Genomic DNA, 16065 nt, shown 5'->3' on the forward strand with positions numbered 1-16065 from the left:
GGCTGCGGCTCCACCGTTTGCCACAGCTCAGCTTTGATTAGCGCCTCCATGAAAATGTATGCCCCGCGCTCAAAGAAAACCGGGGGAGTAGCTACCTATCAGAAAATTCACAAACAAGGCTACTTAGTGCGCAGGGAACTGTATATTTTAAAGTCTAATACACCCAGTCATTTCATTGTAGGGGATTGCCAAATCCCTCATGACTCCACCCTCCTGCTTGCCCCCCTCCCCCCCGGGCCCTTTCTGTGGGTCCCCAGATACACACAGGAGTTACACAGCCAGCCCCCAGACCAGGGATGTGGAGAAAGGGCACTCTCTAAAGCGCACAACAAAGGCTCCCACCAGATGCTGTGAATACCAAAAAAACCAACACAAACACACAATATATAAATTAATCAGGGTGCAGGTAAATAAATAAATAATGTATACGAGGAGCTAATTAAATGTGTTTATTCCTGTTATCATATGCTGCCCTCATTTCCCCCACTTGAAGCCATGAATCATTAAGTGGCTGCTAAATTGGTCTCTGGGGCCGTCACGATGGCAGGGGGCGGTCAGATCCTGTCTGGCAGAAGGCAGGTGTGCGGCGGACGGACGGCCCGTTCTCCTCGGACGGCGGCGCGTGACGGAGGGGAAGGGAAGGGAGCGGGCCTCACGCTGGGAGGTGAGCGGCCAGAGGAGAGGCTGGAGCACAGCGGCTGACAGGGCTGCCCGTCACACGGCCCGCTCCGCTTTGATTAATGAGGGCATTTGAAAGACAATTAGTGGGAGCAGATTTGCCTTCAACCTCCTTATCAATCAGGCCCCTTTAATTCAACGCGTAGCACCCTCTGCGGCGAAAAGGGTGTCTCGGCATTGTGAATCCAGCAAGGGATGGGGGAACAGTTGGTGGGGAAGATGAAGGCTCCATAAACAGAAAACTTTTTAACACACAGGACTTCATGTTACTGTATGGTGGCTATTGAGCCCTTGTAGTTATGTATCTAGCAATTTGAGAGCTTGGGACTATAAGGTTCCTAATGCAAAAAAATATGATTCTGAGACAATTTACTTTAAAGTTCCGAACCCACATTGGTTTGAATTGTGTCAGCTAATTTTTTGTTGTATTCTTTTGAACTTAACAAAATAAATTGTAGGTATTTAGAGTACTATACAGGTAGAGAACAGTGAACAGAACAAGGCTATTACAATAACTACATTTAGTAAAAAACGCAGATTGAACCTTATAGTCCCAAGCTCTCAAATTGTCTTATTATAGTTAACCAGCACAGACATAATGTGTCTGTTTATACCACTTGCTTCACAGAGGAGTGACCAGTTCATAATTGGGGAGTCATGTTGGTCAACTCTCTCAGACCACTCTGCACATCAGCAAAATGTGGAGTGTGTGTGAGACTACAGGAAGCTGTCCTCATACTTGCCTACTTGCAAGTTTTAAAACTGCTATATACAGGTCTGAAAGGTAACTTTGGTGCGCACCTGTTATCAACATCTTGATGACCAACGTCATCAGAGTCCTGTCTCTAATGTGAAATTATACAGTGAGGTTTATTTCAACGTCCTCTTCCCTGCTTTTATCACATATGGTAAAATTGTATTCATGTATGCAATTTCAGTACTGTCTTTTTAAACTGATTCTATTTCATTGTTTGGACAAAATAAGGGTTTTTAGCTACCTTGTGTGGATAGATTTGATAAAGCGCCAGTCAACTGACATTTAACAATGTTTTAAGCTGCCTAATTATGAAGAAATAATCCTAAATTGTGGACATAACTCAAATCCTGTGGTATTATATAGGAGGATTGGTATTCAGGTTAAGTCCCAGAGAGACACAGTTAAGAAGTCTCCAGGTAGAAACTATGAAAGTCTTCCATGCACATTTAAGTGGCTTCTTAAAAAACGGAAAGTTAGAAAGGTCGATATAGTGGAGATATTTTGCCTAGTTCCTGACAGCCCTGAAGACTGCTCTACAAATATACATATGAAAAGTCAGCCTATCTCTCTCTACAGCAGCCCTCACGCACAATTACACTTGTCAATCATTTGAACCCAAATTATTTGAACCACTGGAGAAATGATGCAGATCCGCTGATGTGCTTAAGGGTGTGAAACTTTGTGTTTTCACAAAGTTGAAAACAAGCAAGTACAGACGCGTCTCTATTGATCCTGTTCCCTGGAAATAAAATGAGTGCGATAGGCGAGAAGAAACAAACACAACGAGGAAGACAGCAGCCGGGGAGGAAATCGATAGATTCCCTAACTCTGAGGTCAGTCTACTCTCCTGGGTTAGGACGTCTGGGGAGGCAGGCGATGGGTATAGAGGAGGACACGGTCAAGCTCTTCCTAATTTCCCAACATATATTATCTTAAGCTGGAACGAAGGCCTGTGAACGCAGCTCATATGCGTTTAACCTAGACAGTGTGAGGAGCTGGTGGAACGGGCTCCAGAAGAGCATACACATTAGTGACTCATCTTCGAAATGTCAGATAGTTTCCAGCTAAGGGCTTATTTTTTCTCAGTAGGAGGGAGGCAGTACTTAGTAGAAGCAGTGGTCTCAAACTTAAACTTTTTAATACATTGGTTTAACTGGCGAGCTCCCTATGATATTACGTGTTTTTGTCCTTAGAATATATGCACATTAGGGAATTTTCATGTCTGATGCACATGTTGTAAAAGGATAATAAAGGCAATTAGGATGATCAAGCCTACTGTACGTAAGGACCATATTAAAAATAGCCTTTATACTGCATGTTACATAGAAGTCAAGTATGGAATATATTGGACTTCCACTGCACCACTCACTGTGAATGCTCTTATACAGAGCCTAATGGATAGGTTAAGAATTGTGAAAAAAAAGTTGGCATAATATATATATATATATATATATATATATATATATAGTAGGCTTACGTCTATATTTCATTATAAAGAAATGTAATGTAAGTGAAGAGCCTGACCATGAGTGTGGTGATCAGGTTGTCTCTGAGGGCTGACACATCTACCTCCATCTCATTAGAGATGGTGCATTAGGCCCCACCGCGCTACAGTAGGTTATGTCCAGCTGTGGTCTCTCACTGGTTCTCCCTGCCTGACTCTCCCCCTGGTGCTAGTTAAGCTAGCAGAGAGGAATGCTCCTGCCTGCCTGCCTGCTTGCCGCACTCTATTTCCCATTAGCTATTTTATTTCACGGGGAATTTGCTTCCTGCATGCTGTAATTGGTATGTAGGCACCTCCTGACGTGGGGCATTAGGATTTTTAATGCAATCTTTTACGCAGGTGAAAGATGCAATAATTACCTCTTCAGTGGCCCGTTATTTGATTGTAATTCTCCATTATTTACCACAACATTGTTGTGAAACACTTGGTTTCAGCAGAGTTAAACATTGTAACTAATGTTATTAGCTGGGTTGTGGGCCTAATGTTTCCCACCAACTTCTCTCATAACACACTGAGATAATAACCTCATCTGAGGCCTGTAAAAACATGGGCATCACTTTTTCCTCCAACTGACTTCTGCCCCAGTACAAAACATGGGAAACAGATCCATAGTAGCAGCATGGTTGGCATGGTAGCTTTCATTTGTGGTTCTTGTATTTTCTTTATTACACTACTAGATGGTTATAATGTAAGTATAATCGCCATATCATTTCAACCGTCAACACTGTATTGGCCCAGCAAAGGCCTTACTGTGAGAGGAACTTTGATCCTTGGTCTGTGACTCCATCAGCAATGTCTTCCCAGAGGCCTGAATCCATGACAGCCGTGTGGAGTTTGGTGATTTGTTTTTCATGGTTCCTGGTAACCAAGAGACCAGGCCATGTGTATGTATTTAGTTTTAATAAAGGATATTTGTTCATGTTGAAAGGAAAAAGATAGAACATAATTGTACCTCTCAGTAATGAGGGCAGGGTGATTAAGTCTGTTTCTGCTTCTTCTTTCATAATTTTGCTGGGGTCCAGTTACTGCAAATTAGTAGTCAATTGTGTGTTTAGAATTCTAGACACGCGGTATTGAATGACAAAATTGCAATAAGACTTACTCCAGCGAAGGCCAAATCCGGGGGCCATAATGATATTCATTTTCAAACAGGAGAACATTCTAATGGGCAATTAAGACGATCAAGCCTGCCAAGCTACACGGGAAGAACGAAGTCGTGGTGCCAGCGATTCCGTGTCCTCCACCCACTGCCTCCTTCCTCCCCTGGCCTGGGCTTTGTCTTACATGTGTGTGCATAAGAAGCAGGCAACAGAAGGGGGGAAAGGCTCCAAAAGCACAATATAATTGAACTTTCCACATTATTTCTCACTAATATGTGCTGCCACTTGGTCTCATTAGTGGAATGATGTGCTCTCCAGTTCTGGAATGAACTCTTTGCCCGAGTAATTAAGGCTCCTAAAGTTTCCAGTCCTTTGTTTAAAGAATTCGTCCTTGTGCTCTCCATGCCCCATCAGCTGCCTAATTAGCAGGCCCTTTGTGTGATTAAAAATTCTCACAGAGATTCCATTGGATATTTTCCTCTGTTAATGAGTGTTTGTGGACAGCTGGGAACGGGCGCAAGCTCCCTCCTCACAGGACCTCTTGTGCATTGGGCAGACCTCTGTCAGGGCCCAGGAGTGAGAGCTGTCATTTCCGTAATGGGGATGGAAATTGGTCAAAACCTAGCCCGGCCCCCGCAGGAATGGAAATGCCTTGAAATATAAATGAGGATGAATATTCATATTTCTTTCTACTCTCAATAAAAGTGCTGAGTATTAATATACACGTCTGTCAGTTTAAGCAGCTCCCAGAACTTGGCGAGCTAGTGTCTACCCATTAATGCGGCCCCTGGCTTCATTTGCTATTATCCTCAGGTTCTTTTTCTCCCTAATGTTGGGGTCACCCTCTCCACTGAGGATTGTGCACTGGAAGCTTTCCTTTTGTAACGTTTCTCCCACTTAGTGAGGGAGAGAGAGGGCTGTGAAAGAGCCAGAGAGGCATTTAATGAAGCCCACTCGGAAGTAAGGAAAGCAGGGGTCAAACTCAAATGAAAGGAACAAGGCAGGCAATGTGTGCAGTTGGAGGAGCAAGAATCCAGAGGGAGAAGGAGGCTGTTAGGAGGAAGGGCCCCGGGAAGCTATGGTCTACATTGGTTTGGCTGCCTGGATAGGAGGCCAGCAGCCCCTACTGCAGCTGTTACACCGCCTCCACTCTGACATCATTTGTCTTTTTTCACAAAGTGATGAGTGAGCACAAATGTTAATGCTCTTGTTCGTATAATACATATCTATTTCAATGATAAAAGTCCATAAGTGTTAGTACAGAATGTCTATAAAGGTCCTGTTTAAAACCGATACTGCTAAAACAAACTTTCTTCCCCCCCTTGAGAGGAGAGGATAGCCTTCAAAGCTGGATGTGCTGTGCTGGAGGCACAGGGAAAATGAAAGCAACGATAAGGAGTTGGCCTGTACGAGGAGAAACTGTTGAACCCAGCAATTCTGGGGAAGTTTAATTACAAAGTGGAGCGATGGATAGATTTCTGGTGACATCATTATAAACAGAGAGGGGCATAATGAGCTGCCTGGCTGATTCTAGTTCTATTTAAAGATCTAGCATCTCCAGAGAACACAGCAACCGTGATAGGACATCTCACACAACCATTTACACCTGAAAGGACACGTGTAGCCTTGAAAATAAAGATCCATTGAAATTTGCATGAACAAAAGGGAAGTCAAATGATTTCTTGCCCCATCTCAATATGATTTTCAAAAGCAATCTGATGTGCTCATGATAAGTGCCCTGCAGTGAAGGTTAAAGAGATTAGGTTGATTATCAAATCATACATCAGAGACAGTGGTATAGTCTTAATTGCTGGGTTTGTGGAACGTGTTTGTTGATGTAGACGCTGCATTCACTTTGATTGACTCTAATCTTCTCATTCTCTTTCTCCTGATATCCAGTGTTCTGCCTTTTGATGAGTTCTTTTGATGTACTGTATGTGTGTCCCCACATGAAAAATACTACAGTTTACTAAAGAATAGTACAGTACTTACTATAGAATTCTGTAGTAAACTGTAGTATACTGTAGAATACTATACTACACACTGTAGTATACCTCGATCATGTGTAGTACTTACTATAGAATGTTGTAGTATACTGTGGAATACTATGGTAAATACTACAGTATACTACAGACCACAAAAACACTACACTAAATACTACAGTAATTTTTGCAAAAACACTACAGTAATTACTATAGTAATGTCCTAAAAAATACTACAGTAATTACTATAGTATATATTGAAGTACACATGTGCTTATACGCTGCCCAGTCCCCTCCTCCATATCATAGTTTGTGCCACCCATAAGTGAGAAACGTACATGCCAAGTATAGACCATATAGTGTGTTGCATACATGTCAAAAAAAGAGCAGAAGTTCTGAACTGTCTGTTCAGACCTCTATACTACCTACCTACAGGTTATGGAAAATTTGCTTTTGAGTATTTTGGCCAGTAGGTTTTCTCAAGGACAAAGCCCCAACTGCTATGTCAAAGATAATAAAACAAAAAGGCTATAGTAAATACTACAGTAATGTCTGCAAAAACACTACAGTAATGTCTGCAAAAACACTACAGTAATGTCTGCAAAAACACTACAGTAAATACTACAGTAATGTCTGCAAAAACACTACAGTAATGTCTGCAAAAACACTACAGTAAATACTACAGTATACTACAGTCCACAAAAACACTACAGTAAATCAAATCAAATTGTATTGGTCACATACACATGGTTAGCAGATGTTGCGAGTGTAGCGAAATGCTTCTCGATCTGACAGTGCAGCAGTATCTAACAGCTAATAGCTAACAATTCCAAAACAAAACTTAATATCTAACAATCTAGTAAAGGAATGGGATAAGAATATATAAATATAAAATATATGGATGAGCAGTGACAGAGCGGGTAAGATGCAATAGATAGTGTAGGATACAGTATACAGTACATACGTACAGTACATATGAGATAAGTAATGTGAGATATGTAAACATTCTTAAAGTGGCATTATTAAAGTGACTAGTGTTCCATTTATTAAAGTAGCCAATGATATCAAGTATGTAGGTAGGCAGTCGCCTCTCTGTGCTAGTGATGGCTGTTTAACAATCTGATGGCCTTGAGATAGAAGCTGTTTTTCAATCTCCCTGTCCCAGCTTTGTTGCACCTGTACTGACCTCGCCTTCTGGATGGAAGCGGGGTGAACAGGCAGTGGCTCAGGTGGTTGTTGTCCTTGATGATCTTTTTTGACTTACTGTGATGTTGGGTGTTGTTGTTGTCCTGGAGGGCAGGTAGTTTGCCCCTGGTGATGCATTGTGCAGACTGCACCACCCTATGGAGAGCCCTGCGGTTATGGGCGGTGCAGTTGCCGTACCAGGTGGTGATACAGCCCAACAGGATGCTCTCGATTGTGCACCTGTAAAAGTTAGTGAGGCTTTTCAGTGACATGCCACATTTTTTCAGCCTCCTGAGGTTGAAGAGGTGCTGTTGCGCCTTCTTCACCACACTGTCTGTGTGCATGGACCATTTCAGTTTGTTGGTGATATGTACACCGAGGAACTCAAAACTTTCCACCTTTTCCACTGCTGTCCCGTTGATGTGGATAGGGGGTGCTCCCTCTGCTGTTTCCTGAAGTCCACGATCATCTATTTTCTTTTGCTGACATTGAGTAAGAGGTTATTTTCCTGACACCACACTCCGAGGGCCCTCACCTCCTCCCTGTAGGCTGTCTCGTTGTTGTTGGTAATCAAGTCTACTACTGTTGTGTCGTCTGCAAACTTGATGATTGAGTTGGAGGCGTGCATGGCCACGCAGTCATGGGTGAACAGGCAGTACAGGAGGGGGCTGAGAACGCACCCTTGTGGGGCCCCAGTGTTGAGGATCAGCGGAGTGGAGATGTTGTTTCCTACCTTCGCCACCTGGGGGCGGCCGTCAGGAAGTCCAGGACCCAGTTGCACAAGGCGGGGTCGAGACCCAGGGACTCAAGATTAATGATGAGTTTGGAGGGTACTATGGTGTTGAATGCTGAGATGTAGTCAATGAACAGCATTCTTACATAGGTATCCCTCTTGTACAGATGACTAAGGGCAGTGTGATGGCGATTGCTTCGTCTGTGAACCTATTGGGGCAGTAAGCAAATTGAAGTGGGTCTAGGGTGACAGGTATGGTGGAGGTGATATGATCTTTGACTAGCCTCTCAAAGCACTTCATGATGACAGAAGTGAGTGCTACGAGACGATAGTCATTTAGTTCAGTTACTTTGGTTTTCTTGGGAACAGGAACAATGGTGGCCCTCTTGAAGCATGTGGGCACAGCAGACTGGGATAGGGAGAGATTGAATATGTAATTACTATAGTTAGTATATACTACCGTGTTTTCTTACTACAGTATTTATACTATAGTAAACTGTAAATACTACAGTATAGTACAGGCATGTCTGCAAAACTACAGTGGATTCTAGAGTAAAGTTCGCAAAAACATTACAGTGAATACTATAGTATTTAACCATAGAATACTATAGTATTTTTTCATGTGGGTGTGTAGGCTACCCTGTCATCTCCTCAACCATGTTAACTCAGATGGTGCCACAGTTCATTGTGGATATGGAAAAAAGTGACCTGAAGAGTTCAAAGTTCCCCGTGCTTGGATGGAGAGTTACATTTCCTTCCACTTTCTTTTGGTAATTTGTTTGTTTGTTTTTAATTAAAATCTAATGTCGACTTCTCAGCCCTGGCAGCTCTGTTGCGCTGCCCAGCGACTGGGGGATATTTAGTAAGCTGCAGCGCTATAAGTTGTTTCATTAAGTGTGAAAACGGCCGATAACTCAATAGCCACCAGCCAAACATCCTCACAGTGCCGGCTGCCTGCTTCCTTAATCTGTTTTTCATTCCATCTGGCATTGCTGTAGCAGTACAGGGGGCTCCACACAATGGAAAAGACATTCATCACCGTCGGGCCCCCAACAAACCTGGGGGAGAGGGAGAGGGCCAGCCTGCTAAGTTGGAGAGAAGAGGGCCTCAGCCAGGCTTAGCATCCCAGTCAAGACACCTTAGTGTTTCCGTATGGATGGGCTGCTGGTGCTGGAGTGATGGAGGAATAGTAGCCTAACTGTCTGCACCATCTCCACAGTAAGTGTGGGTGAAGTGATATGATATGAATGACCTCCTTGGGTCCCCCGAGGCAGCCGAGGCAGTGACCTTAGTCCCCCTGCATGCCTGCCAGTCACCTGCTAATGCATTCTGAGAGCCTATCCTCTGACATGCTGGTAATATACCCACACTGGAGCTCTGTTTTCAGTTAATGGTGCGTGTGTGGACAGGTGACCAGGGTCTTTGGGGAGGGCAGGCACCAGTGCTGGTCTGAGAGCTGTTAGAGCCCACAGGCTTCAGTGTCTCAGACAGACAGCAGCTGTGGATTGGTAACATCTTGTATACAGGGCGGAAGTGAATACACTGCCCCTGATGTCTTGGTGGGATGGGAGCTATGGGGTTTATAAGATCCTTCTCCGATGCTCTTGATGTGGTTAACTGGTTGTGACATGTACTGTATAATGGCTTGCCACCAAGTAGCAAATTTATTTAGCATGAACCTAGCTATAAACTTGCCTCGATTGTTGTCATCCCACTGCCTTTGTACTGGGCTGGTTAATATGGACCTTGTAGAGGAAGTGGTGTACTGAGTTTTACAGAGGAGACAAGAAAAGAAACCCTTAAAGTAAAAATTCCACTAAGGAGACATTAAATAACTCTCCTTTCTTCTACCTGACAGATCTGACAGGCCAAGTATCTCCCACTCCCTTTTTTTCATCCTGAATAGATTATCACAGGCCCTAATTTGCTAGCTGAGGTCTGTGGCGTACTGTAGCAGAGAGAGTTCCCTCCCCCCGCCCGCTTCTTCAGGCATGACTTCTGAAGCTGTTAATAACGCGACAAGTATGCCTTCACGTATTGAACTACATCAAAACCACTAATCCTCGAAGATTGGAGCAGCCCACTGATTTAGATTGTCATTATGTGTTTCATAAACGTTCCACTTGGATGTTTAATGCTCCAGAAATGTGGAGTGGTGGGGGTGGAACTGAAGGTATAAATGGTCTGTTTCATTAGCATCCCTCTCTTTATGCAGACTTTAACTGGGCCGGTTCACAGCGGAGATGTAGTCTATCAATGACTCTGTTCCACCTGAGATGAAAGCCCATTTTCACCCGGCGATAATGGCTGCAATGCCCGGAAACGATTCCAAGCCGCTCGCATTTCCCTGTTCGCTGTCATTTGACTGGGGTTTAAGGAGTGTAGGAACACTGCAGACATTGTAGCCATCACACCTAATTGACCAGAGGGGCTGTAGTTAGTGTGAAACATCAGCATGACAACTGAGGAGGCGAGGCGAGCATCTTCCTCCACATTAGCAGATGTATGTTACAGTCCAGACACAGGTCATCCTCCCCATGTGACACAAGACAGATTTTCCCATTTGAGGAAGACAGACCCAGTGCTCATTTATGAACATGTAAACTAAATGGCACTAGTAGACTTATCCTCATAAATCTTAATCCGGAAGGAATAGTTTTCTCTCGCTTTGCTTTGCAGATTTCTCTCTCTCTCTCTCTCTCTCTCTCTCTCTCTCTCTCTCTCTCTCTCTCTCTCTCTCTCTCTCTCTCTCTCTCTCTCTCTCTCTCTCTCTCTCTCTCTCTCTCTCTCTCTCTCTGTGTCTCTCTTCTCCGTGCGTGCAGAGTTGATAAGTTGATTGCTGATAAGTGTTATTCATTTCAATAACTAAGCCAATTAAAAATAGAATTTTATCTAATTCCTGCTTTGATAGTTGGACATTATTTGCCAGAGTGAAAGTTCTCAGTTAATAGTGTGATATATTTAATTTTCCCTTTTCTTTTTTCTGGAATGATGGGGTAACAGAATTGAGTCATTGTCCTCCAATTGCACGATTCCATTTGGCTTTTCAATTAGCCTGTTTTGCCATTCAGAACAGTGCATAAGGTACAGCAGGGAACATTTCTCAGCAAAAATGTTTTATGTATAATTCAATGTAATTAAAAGCCAAAATAGTTTTTTGCAGCTAATAACACTTGTCTGAAAACGTGCCTGTAAGGAAAATCGATTTAAAGGTAGACACACTATTATTACAACACTAGATTAATAAGGAAACCTTGCCTGCAGCTGGTATAGCCAAGGGGAGTATAGACAAAACTTGAAATAGGAAAAGGGAGCTATACTGAAACAGACTCCTCTATTTTTCATGACCAAGGTCACTTATCAGTGACCGGAAAGTCACCAAGTTCTCTTCATCATTTCAATAAGACACTCAAAGTTAGAAAAAAATAGCACGGACATTTCTTTGTAATACACCCCTGGGCTTTTTATTATGACTTCATTTCCCGTTGTAATATTGGAACGTCTCTATAATTGTAAAAGTGTAATAGACTATAATAGAATTTCATTTTGAACCCTGAATGGTCTATGCCGTCTCTGCTCAATTTGAGTAGAATAATGATTTTTAATGTCCACACATGGCTTCCTGTGACCTTATTCAATCTCTGGGCTGATCAGGAAATATATTGATTCAATTACAGGCCTGATGACAAGCGAACAGAGGAGAGGGGGGGATAAAGGTCAGCACATATTTGAAAATGTAAATCTTAACAATATCTTTTGGGTTTGCTGAAAAAAGCCATTATCAAATGCCATTTGGGTCCAGCGGCATCAAGCCCTCCGCCTGCCTTTCCTCCCAGAGCAATGGGAATCGTTAGAATGTGTAGGACATTGCTGCTAGTGGACTTTTCCATTGTCTGGAACAGTGATGTGACTAATTCAAAGTGTGCAGGGCCTCTATTTTGCCACATGATTGTTATGTTCACGCTGGTTGTAATGGTCACTGCTATTTCTTCAGCACAGCATTTGTTACAAACTGACCTAGTACAATAGGAAAAATGTGTCAATGTTTTTGACTTTCAAATGTCTTCCTATACATGTAATCAGCTATAGCATAAGGTGGACTCAGCCAGTGGAATTACCAGTGATGTGCTCTACCCAAAAATGTAACAAAGCTCTGAAATTCATCCCTGTGCAAACTACATGCACACACCACACCGAGTACTAATTCTTTGTTTGGTCATTAAAACCTAATTAAAATGAAATTGTTCATTTGCATACCACTGTGTGTCGCATAATAAATTATTAATTGAAAATGAATAAATGAATGATATTAGAAAAATAAGTGACGTTACATATACATATACACCTACAGTGATGCTGTGATTGTCCTTCTTTGAGGAGGAAGGTGAAGCTTTTTTCAAGGAAAATAATCGCCCCCCCAGACAGTAGTATAAACAACAGAACCTGCTGAGGAAAAGGATGGCGGTTAAAAAGGACAGGGGGTGGACTGTACGTGAATCTCAAAGACCAGAGTTGAAGAGCTTTCTGATTAAGTTCTGTAACCCTGTAAAAGTAGCATGGACAGAATGGTCCTACTGTTAAATCCCCAATGCATCAGACAAAAGTGGATAGCATTTTTCCTCTCTGCTTTTCATTTCACTGCAAATTGATTAACTCTCTCTCCCCTGCTGTTATTGCTTGACTTTGGCAAATTATGAATACATTGACTTTTCTCCTGCTGACAAATATTTTGGTTATCCAGCCCAAAAAAGGTCCTTCAGTGGGCCATTTTCCTCAAGCCGCCACATTCGTTCTTCCACATCTGCATGTGTTTACGGCTGGATCATCCTGTTTTAATGCTGGAATATCCACCCCATCTTCAAGGATTTCAACAACCTATCTTTTACCCTTCGTTATGTGTTCAATTTTTTTCTTGTTGTTAGTATTCCAGAGTTTTCAGTTTCAGAAATTGGTAATTGTAGCAGCCCCCTTTTCAAATCACTTCATTAATGAAATGGGATTGGGAAAGGTTCTGAGCTAATGGATTATGCTGGGGCTGGGTGGTTCAGGCCTGTTTACCGGAGGTCACATTTCATTTGCTGCCTATGTCAGGCGACTAGCAGCAGGGCCTCTGAGGCAGTCTAATCAATGTCTCCGTGCCGTAGCCCTTGAATGAATCCATTAAAGTTATGCGGATGCATCCTGCCCAGGAAAGAAAAAGTCTCCTGATACCTCTGATAGAAATTAGCCATGTATTAGGAGAGAGGCTGGCTCATTCTGGAAGCAAGCCAAAGCAGAATTAATAGGCCATCAGAGCCTCTTGTGTGTTAAATCCCATTTGTTCGCCCATGCTTTATGAAAGCTTTTCTTCTGCTGCTTCTCCCAGCCTGGTGTGGGACCCCCACATATCCAGCACAAAACTTCACTCATTAAATAAAGTTCCAGCCGGGTGCAGACAGGGAGGGTTGGAGACTGGGGACAGGGCTGGGGTTTAGACTGGGGCTGCTGGTGGTGTTGCTGCTGGGGAGGTGGATGATGATGAGGCTTCATAGGAGAGGGGCTGGAGCTGTGATTGCAGCTGGGGGTTTGGTTGGGATGCCTGGGTCTGTCTGTGGCTAAGGCTGCAGCTAAGAAGACTTTAGCAGGACACTGGGGGATCCTGGTCATGTGGACCTCTTCAGCACTAACATCATCTCTGCAATGTCCTCTAATCCTACAGATTGCTCTTCAATGTGTTTATGAGGAAGAAAGGCTCTGGCAGAATCTCTTAGAAAAGGATGTCTGGGGTGCCTGAACCAATCAGAACAAAAGGTCCTACTCCTGCTATTTTTCGAGCACTTTTTTGGAGCAGGATCATTATTTCCTGTATGCTTGAAAACACACAGGATGACATGAGATAATTATTGGACATATACTTTACTTAAAGAGTAAAGGCTTTTGGCATGCTTGACACAGAGACAAATTCAGACTGGGTGTTTTCTTACCTTTTGTTTTGTAGCTCTGCATAATTCATTGGGATGCTGCCTTTAACAAACCTGTGAGGTTTTCATCACATACTTTCTTTTTTCCCCTTGAATGGTTCCTTTTTTCTTATTCCTGAAAGACCAATTAACTCTGCCTTCGTTTATGGTGGTGTAATCGTTTATATCTGGTGTGAGCTTCTCCCTGGGGCTCCAGCCAGTCCAGATCTGCCCAGGGTTGAGCCTGTAAACAATCAAGGCACTGACTCACCTTGACAAAACCAATGATAACCTCTAAACGCGCTATGTGCTAGCCTCAAATCAAGCAGCCAACCAAACTAACATGGAGACAGCACAAAGGGACGGCCTCAAACTGCTGAGGAACAGAACGTCCACATTCTGAACACACTGGAGAGCCATTACAACTCAACCATCCTCTCTACAAGGCAGACAAACAACAAACTGAGTCCCTCAGTCCTCCACGGTGGTCATTTACATGAAGTTTAGGGCTTAGGTGCATGAGACTTCTAGAGGTCAGTCTGAGTGTGGTACACACACGTGCAAGTACACCCACACACCCACCTCACTCAATGCAAGGAGAATAGCAAGCAGTACCGCACTCACTCAAAATGTACTCTTATAATGCATTCAAAACAAACTCTCACAACACTCTCATACACACACACACCCACACACACATACACGCTTGCTAATACACGTGGCTCACACAGACACACACACACACACGTAAATGAGATCTAAAATGGCTCTCATGTTTGCCCTCTTCCACCAGTGCCAGAGTCACGCATCATTGTCAGCAGCCGGCAAAACAAGATGAAATAAAATTCTAAGCCGTCCTGGCAGTCAAGGACACCATTCCCTCACCGTAATAGCCTGTATCGTCTGGCCACTCCATGTGTAGCTTTTCTTCACTGCTCTGGGCTTTTATTCCTGACAATAAGCTCTTTATCACTCCTCAACACAATTCATTTAAAACCACCGTCAAGAAGCAATCAAACCTTAAGTAAGAGGATTCAAAGTCAGTGTGTTATTGTTAAGCAAAGTAGCGTTACTTCATTTCCATAGTGCTCACAAGCCAATATGCCAGGGAGGTAATAGTAAGTAACAGCATACAGGAAAATAATAAACAGTTCATATTATTTAAGTTTTAGCCCAAATGTAAACCCTATACTCCATGACCTTCTCTCAGTCTTGCATCTGTTTGACCGTTTTGGTTTGTCTCCCACCCCCTCTCCTCTTCTCTCTTTCTCTCTGAAGGATGACATTAAGTTTGGCTTTCTTGTCTCTCTGCCCTGGACACCTATGATTTAGAAACTCTTGACATATCCATTACACCGCACAGATTGGCTATTCTCCTCTCCCGGTGTCTCACCACCCTATAGAAATGACATGGACCTTTCTGTTTTGTCTCTAATGTCCTCAATTCACGCCTGGTGCTTTTAGCAAGAAGTGGATTCTAATTTCAAGAGTCTTCCCCTACTATTAACTAGAGACTTCAAGAGCTACAGGGAAGACATCAATCTTGACAAGGTCTTTTTGAGCCACGGCTGAAAAAGGAATCCCATTGTGTATTTTTTCACCTGCTTTCTACGGTCTGACAAAAGATGGACATGAGTGCTTGTTTGTTGTTGGTAGCCTTGGTACTATTACTACTCTCATTGGTCATATATATATATAATCAGTGATAGTAGTGGTAGTGATAATAGTACTATTATTAGTAGCAATTTCAACAATCAGCTGTTGTTACTATATAATTACTTTTTGTCCATCATTACTGTAATATCCTTATCATCATCATTACCATCATATGACGCAGGATGCTTGTATTCTTGTCTAGCCAGTTTCGATCAACATTAGTTTAAATACTTTAACCCCACAGTCCATGTTGCCGCCCAACACTGCTGTTTACATGTGGATTGGTCTGCATCCCCATGTGTTTGCTGATTTATTGAGTGGTGATTTGTGGATTCCTGACTGCAGCCATGGATTGATCCAGTAGGGAGGGAAGTTTATCAGGAGGACCCCTACTCTGTGAATGGATTCTTCATGACGATGGGACCACAGGATCATACTCTGGCAGGAGTTCAGAGTGCATCCAAAATGGCACCCTATTCCCTATATACAGGGGCGGAGCCAGAGGGGTGTCCGGGGTGGCACTGGACACCC

Source organism: Salvelinus alpinus, chromosome 33, assembly GCF_045679555.1.
Source record: "Salvelinus alpinus chromosome 33, SLU_Salpinus.1, whole genome shotgun sequence".
In the NCBI taxonomy this organism is placed as follows: domain Eukaryota; kingdom Metazoa; phylum Chordata; class Actinopteri; order Salmoniformes; family Salmonidae; genus Salvelinus; species Salvelinus alpinus.